Raw genomic sequence first — 8,283 nt, 5'->3', positions numbered from 1 at the left:
GTTCATGCCCATCCAAGGTTTTTTTCTATGTGGAGTTTGCATGTTATGACAATATTAATTACCTTCTCCAAAGATGTCATGTAATGGGATAACTCAAAAAGCTGTGGGTGGATCTTGATGAAATTTGGTAGGATGATAAGGTTGTCCATTCCAGCTTGTTCCAGTCAGGCAGTCTCCTCTCTGAGACCCCCCCTATCTCTCTGGACTCTGTAATTCTATATCACTCATTATCTTACTATCCACATGCTTTAGTGGTGCTTTTCTTTTAAGATAAGACTGTAACTGGTCAAAACTTGCCTGGAGGTGTTGTCAAGACTTAAATAATAGTCTGTATCAAAAATGTACATCACAACAATCACCTGCTTCCCCACCTTCAACTCAGTTCTAGTATTTTCTGCTCTGTTCTTTTGGATTGATGTTAAATGGCAGGACAAGACAGTCAAGCTGGCTGCTGACCGCCAACCTCCCTCCCCTTCGTAACTGGACCCCAACAGAGCAAACATTCCACACCAGATAGCGATTGTGTGTATGTGTGTATGTGTGTGTGTGTGTGTGTGTGTGTGTGTGCGTATGTGTGTGGTGTTGTGTGTGCGCATGCAATAGGGAAACACATGCAAATACTAATGCATTCCACCCTCCTGCTTACTGTCAACAGTGTGAGTGTGTGTGTGTGTGTGTGTGTGTGTTAAAAGTGTGTTAAAAGTGTGTGAGACAGAGAACAGGGAGAGTTGGGATCGGGTGCTTGGAGGTGATTTACTGGAATAATGTTCCCCCACCTCTATCTGTCTTTCAGAGTCTGCTGGGGGCAGTACGAGTCACAAACGCCAGCGAACCAGTGTAGGGGTCACAGGTCACAGGTCACATGCAGTATCTTTATTAGTCTTTCAGGGTTCTACTTCGAAGATTTTCTCAGTATATAGCTGTGTTGAGACTATGCCACCGCTGTTTTATATCCCCTTGATCAAAAACGTGTAGTACAACACGCCATAAAGAGAGAGAATACACACACACACACACACATACACACACACACACACAAACACACACACACATATATGTATATATGAATTACAAATTCTGTCTGATGCTTGTTTTTAAATATATTACAATTGGTATGAACATGGCTGGGTAACATAAAACTTTTACGTGTGTAACAATTTCAAATAATTCAGTCAGTATATGTGCTTGCAGAATAAGTGCATGATTCACTCCGTGACAACATGTGACTCACCTAATGTGATTCATCTTTATCATCGTGAAGTGGAACTAGCCCTCGCTTTTGCTTGGGGGCACCCTGACATTCCCTGAAGGACCCCTGCAGGTCCCAGAACAACACTGCTTTCCAGTAACAATGAGTCAGCCGGTGATATGCTTCTCTCTCTCTCTCTCTCTCTCTCTCTCTCTCTCTCTCTCTCTCTCTCCTCTCTCTCTCTCTCTCTCTCTCATGAGGTCCACATTGAGCTTTCTCATTGTTTTGATAATGATTGAATGTGTTGTACTTGGTGGTTCTTAGACTCCCTCTTAACACAGCTGCGAATGTCTTAAATGATTACTAAGATGACGAAAGAGAAGTCAAACATGATTTGGTTTTATTCTAAAAATTCTGTAAAACTGTTTATTGACATTGCAGAGACATTTGGAAACACTCAGCCATTGTACCAGGTGCCTGATTGAACTAATACTTAAGGCTGGATAACATTGTCAAAGATTTGTAAGGTTTTGCCAAGGTTGCATGACTGGTGCTAAATCACTGGAAAAATGGAGACAGACAGTGACGCCGCTGAAGGTGAAGTGGAACTCAAAGGAAATTAAGAGAGCACCTAATTATATTTACGGGACCACTTCGGCTTCAAGTGCAAAAAAAAAAAAAAAGAAAAAGAAAAAAAGCAATAGCTTTATAATGCAGTGTAAGCTGTGTTTACCCAGAAAGACCCAACTAGAAACTAGCAGCTTATAAAAACTCCACATCAAACCTGTGCAAGCATGTAGAGGTAAGTTAATTAATACTTGTGACATTGCATTGGTAGTTAAAAGGAAAATTTCATAATAAGAGGCTTTGCTCAAATTAGCAATAAAGAAAAACGTTGTTGCTAGAGAGAGAGAGAGAGAGAGAGAGAGAGAGAGAGAGAGAAGACTTGATTAACATGAACTAAAAATGACACATTATCGTTTCCTGGGAGTTTTAAATTTTATTGCACTTTGAAAAGATTGTCCTTGAAATTTATATCCCAGTGTCCTTTTTGAACAACACAAGAGAGATCCCTCTCAAAAAAGTAACCCTTTATTTTAGGTACGTTCTAAACAAGCTTCTTTTTACTTTTGCCTGACCACATTTATAGACTGGTAATTTTACTTGTGCTTTGTTGAAATTTAATCCGGACCATAGTACTTTTACTTGTCCAGAATATTTTAGTGCTCTCTTCTCCTCTGAGTTAAGGTTGCTACTTGCTGGCCAGTATGAAGGTTGTTTGAGGGAGAGAGGGGGACGGCAGCAGCAGCAGTCGGAAAGCAGAAGGTGTGGAGAATACCAACCAAGATCCATCCATCCATGTTCTTCCGCTTATTCCTGTTAAGGGTCGCGGGGGGGGGGGGGGGGGGGGGGGGCTGGAGCCTATCCCAGCGACCCTGGACAGGTCACCAGCCCAACTAAGACGATAATCATAAAAATGATTGTTCCAGTAAACCAGACTAGCGCTCATGCACTCTGCTTGTAACCAGCATTGGAAAGAGATCTTGAGAAGAATGCTGTCGAATAGAGTCTATTACAGCTTTTCCCTAACAGAATCACATAAGTCATTATCAGCATGTGTAAAGTTTAAGTTATTATTAACTTCTATCAAAACAAAAACGGATTTGTTAGAGTATGGGGGGAAAAAATGTAAAAACTGCATTTAAAACAGGTCAGGCAGCTGTAAAACACAACGATAAAAAAAATCATATTCATTATCAGTACAAGCCACTTGTTTCTACTTGTTTCATGAGTTGATTAAATTCATAGCTCAGCGATACTGTGACACATTTCTACAGAAATGAGTCACCAGCTGTCTCAGCTGCGATTGAAAAAAACGACAAAAGCTAAATGATGCTGAAAGAACACAGATCTAATCAGTCCAAACACAGATGAGTATCAGGTGCTGATAACTTACTGGAGCTGCATGGAATGTTGCACTGGAAGTCAAAACAAGAAGGGAAGACAGACAGCTGTTAAATGGATGACACACTGATATAAAAGCAGTTCCCACACTCTTAAAGGGAAACATAAAATGTTACCCCAAGATACACATCAGTATATATCGTTTTAGTCACAAGAAAAATGGGATTTAAGAACGTAAAGAGAGAGATTAAAACTGAGTTGAGCCACCATTGAGTAGATTTGTTAAACTCCTTCTGCTCTTTGTCACTTAAGGATTTCTCTCAACACATTTTGGCCATCTGTTTACACACGGAAACATTAAAGGGAAATGTAGTGCTGCATTCAAGCGACTTAGACGGTCATTAGGCGATATGTTGTTTTTAATTAAATTGTTAATTATAGGCCTATTTGTATGAGCAATGTGAAACTGTCCAGACGAAGATACCAAACTCAACCACATTCTTCCTTGCTCCTCTATAATTTCCCCTCCATCACCATCCACATCCCCCTGTATCTCATTCTCAAACGCATACAAAAACCTCTGTGCATCAGCTTTACCCTCATACCACCAGAATCCATCATATTCACACACACACACATGCTTGACTGCTAGTTACCGACTGTAAACATTAACAAGGGGGCTCTGAGTTCAACCCTCAAGAGGAGTGTGCGTCACCGGTGAATAAAACGGAACACAAATGTGTCAGCACTCTCTTAAACTCCTGTAAACACACATGCACACGCACTTAAAGATGCAAACAGAGAGCAAAGGGCTACACTGATGTTTGTCTAAACATGAAAAAGAGCCAGTTTGCATGAGGGTCAGCTTAAATTATGCTGAGGGGAGAGCTGAAGGTAACACCAGTGGAGCCTCTGCTGGTATAGTAGCACCACTAACGACTGCTACTGTACATAAAGCCAGACAAAGCTGGGTGTGCACCGTGGTATTTGAACCCATCTCTGGCTCCATGTTTGAGCCGCACAACTCACTTTGAAGTTTGGTCAAATTTCAGCTTCATCAAACGTTGTCTGCCATGCAGTGTACACCAGTCACGGTCCAATCAGCTGCTCCTGACCAGCTGTCCAGTGGAATTTTCAACATGTCCGAACTTTATTTGGTCATCATCGTGCTCTTGCACAACAGAAGCGGTGTCCCAAGCCGATGCCTTGCATCAATTAAAAACAAACAAACAAACAAACAAAAAAACGCTTCAACAACTTCATAAATTGTTCAACATCAACAAATCGTTCTTCCTTTTCTTCTTCTTCTTCTTCTGCCTCTTCTTCTTCAAGGGAGAAAACAATATCCTTTGGGCTTTCAAAAGAAACTTTATCGACAGCTGTCAATAGCCAGTCTGCAGATTCCAACCAGCAATACTTTCCTTCTGTATATCTGTCTTCCTCCATTATCTGTCTTTGTCTCTCTCCTGCTCTCTTTCCCCCCAACTGGTCAAAGCAGAAGGCCGTCCCCATTGAGCCTGGATCTCCTCGACCTTCCTGCCTGTTAAAGGAAGGTTTTCATCGCTGCTGTTGCAGGATGTGCTGCTGATGGAGAACTGTTGGGTGTAGATTCATTGAAGGAGTGTGGTACTGGACCTGCTCTACTTGTGAAGGGTCATGGGAGAACTTTGTTGTGATTTGGTGCTACACAAATAAAACTGTCGACTTAACTTTGTGAGCACTCATCGTGATCGTGTGTTGGCCCATATGTAAACACATGAAATGTGAGCTTTGGCTTTACATTGCAAATTATCTTCTTGCACCACGTGAGTTGTGAGAGAACAAGATTTATCGATAATACCCAGTTTTAGGAACCATAAGACGGCAACTGCCTGTGGATGCACTTGTAGGTACCTTTATACAGTGTCAGAGTCTGCATTGGTCTAACGCTCAAGACTTGTGAAACCCATTCTAAATTGTCTTTAAATGGGGTTGTAGTGTGCCGTTTGTCATTTCAGTACGTCAAAAATTAGCATTCGGAAATGATTTGCTTTTTGCTTATGCGGAAAAATTGGAGCTAATAAGACAATATAATGTTGGCTAAGGACAATAGGAAAATGGTGCAAGACACGACAACTACTGAGAATCATCTTCTTCTCACTGACTAGCTGCCAAAAGCTGCATATGCCACTGGGATCGATAACACTGGGTCATGCACTTAGCACACTTTCTGTGTGTTCAGTCTGTGCAGTTGCAAATTTTGGATGTTGTGTGTCTGCAGCCCCTTAAGGACATGGGTGAAAAATGACATTTACATCAGGCTTACCAATGCAGATCCATATGGATACATAGATATGGAACATCTGAGAAATATTACACAATATTACTAGGATGCGTGACACAAGTTTAGAAATAATAGAGAGAAGCACAAAAACAAAAATTGGAAGACAGTATTTATTACAATTACAACCCTGAAATCAGTCTGACTTCCAATGTGAACATTTGCTTGTACTGCAGTCATTCTTGTCCTGTTGTTCCTCGGTAAAGGAATTACATCACTTTACATTACATAAGCAGAGTAGTTTAGAATGTCTGACTATGACTCATGGTAACAAATAAGCTGCAGGCTTGGGTCATGAGGGGATTAGGGGACTTGTAAGGACACATGGTATACATCAAATGTTAAGTTTACGCAGAGTTTTAAGGTCATTTTGAAATTATTTTTGAGTTCTGGCTGCTGCTTTTGGAAGAACATAGTCCAGCAGCCCAGTATGAGTACCAGTGACCTGCTGCACGACGCAATAACGGCAAACATTACCCTAAAATGTTCTTGTAAGGATACATTATTTTCAGAAAATGTTGGAACTCTTTACAATTAACATATATTATTCATAGTATGTTTATGCTTCCTTAAACATGAGTGCTGGTTAAGCATTGCCAAAACATTTACTGATGCTCTTCGTGACACCTATTGGAAGGAGTGATAGGGTTTCCCTAAACTGTCTCCTAACCTCAAACTCCTCTAGTTTTCCCTCTATCTTTGCTTTAACCCATAACATGCACACCTTCATAAATGATCACTCATTAGTTCACTAACAGCTAATTAATCCTATTTATGAATTTATGAAGACTAATGGCGAGAAGGAGGTAAGACAGATCTGTCCTGAAAACCCATGGAACCATGGTCCAGGGTATAGACAAGGTTTTTCGAAGTTAATCAACCAGCTGTTTCACTGAAAGATTTCTCACACGGATGTTGTGGTTCCGTATGACCACATCATTTGAGTCCATACTTGGGACTTTTGTTTGATTTTACAAACACCGCCAGCAGCTATGTGCTACAAGGGATGGTAAGAGTACACAAACTGAACTCTGTCCAAAAGTATAAAATCTATATAGCAAACCCGTTGTATCGCCAGCAACACGCCGCAGTGTAAAACAAAACTTGTTTTCACAAAAAGAAAAGCACAAATGTTTGGGGTTTTTTTGCATTATAGTGTAGGGTGCCTTAAATTCACCTTGACAGTAGGATTTGTAAGTATTTGCACACCATGCTGCTGTATTTATGGCCTCTGTAGGAGCACTTTCCAAAGGAATCCAGCCAGATCATTCATCCGAACATCAGTCTGTAACTCATTCAGTTTAAACTGAGGACAGCTTGGCTCTGACATCTCTACCTGCAGCTTGACAGCTTGCACCAGTGAATCATGCACAGGAGACGGGCTACCTGCTGGCTTTGATTTCAGCTGACACACACACTGTTCTTCCTGTCTGCTCGTGCGTTAACAGGCATCAGATCTCACCTGAAAACACAACAAGAGCATCATCTCTACCTCCCGCCCACCCCATGACATCAGAGCTTCCATGGGAACCTGCTATTAGTAAACAGTGCCAAGGGGAAGCTGGCCAAGCCATGATGTCACTGACACTTCAAACACAACTTTAATTACTAGCATATGGAGCTGAGACGGGGAGGCAGGAAGGGAAAGTAATGTTATTGTTTTTGTATAGCAATTACCAATAAGTAAATGCGCAATTATTGCACAATGTTTACACTGAATCTTTTTTTTTTCCAAATCAAATGGAACTCTTTTGATGTAGACTCACTGATGGAAGGGAGATTGAAGAAATGATATCACACAATGAATTTTCTATCGGTGAAAACATTTTTATGACACGGTCATAAATAACTGTAGTGCCAAGTCACTAACACTACTCTTGTTGTCAAATAACTGCATAGGTCAGCAACGGTAGCTTCTCTGCACATGCTGAAATGAAGTGTACAGGAATATAGTCAATTATCTTTGGGTGTGGCCAATAGAATTTGATGGATGATCTAAACTGGAGACACCAGTTCACCAGGACAGAAGGAATAAATATAGATAATGAACTACACTGGATGTTGCTGGTTAACACAAACGCCTGGGAGACACTGGAGATGTGTGTGATGGAAAGAGGATTTTTAACCATCATCGCTGTTTTTGTTGAATCTGCCCACACCGCAGCACGAACAGAGCAGTTTTTGATGGAGATTTTGTTCTACTTAATGCTCAACTTTGATATCCTGTGTAACAAATATGGTCAGTGTTGCTGTTCTGTCCATTTATAATTATTTTCCACTACCCACACCAGTGCTACTCTCACGTTGCGCATCACAGGCTGGTCCAGTGTGTTTCAGGGAATTAAAAAAAAAAAAAAGTAATGTAAATTATTAAATTGGCAACATCTGCCAGCATACCAAACTAGTTGACCTTGGGGAAAAAAAAACAACCTAACATTATTTAGCATATTATAGTTAGATATAGTTTGAGGTGCTGCACAGCTCTTCAGAGCATGTCAGATTGGAGCTGGTTATATCCAGTTCATACCACATGATTTTAGCCCTGATTTTCTACTGTTTGTTTCCAGGCCTCAGACACACTCTCTCACACACACAGCAAACAAGGGAGCAAAGGTGTTAATTGCAATTTATCTCTTTAACTCTTAGCATGCGAGTGATTCCAGAAAGCGCCGCAGTCACACTGGCAGTGCCACACTCCTCAGAACCTGCCTTAAAAAGGATTTGGTACAGTTGGTGTGTCTTTTAGGGAAAGAAAATATGGATATAAACAATAATGAAGAGATAGAGGACTAGCAGCCAAAGTAGAAGAGGTAAAAAAAAATAAAAAAAACATCTGGATAAATTACAAAATATTACAGAAAGTTGGTCA

This window comes from Aulostomus chinensis, chromosome 10, assembly GCF_037954235.1.
Source record: "Aulostomus chinensis isolate RoL2024-O1b breed Wild chromosome 10, RoL_Achi_v1.0, whole genome shotgun sequence".
NCBI classification, from domain to species: Eukaryota; Metazoa; Chordata; class Actinopteri; order Syngnathiformes; family Aulostomidae; genus Aulostomus; species Aulostomus chinensis.
Note: the sequence above shows the minus strand (reverse complement) of the source record.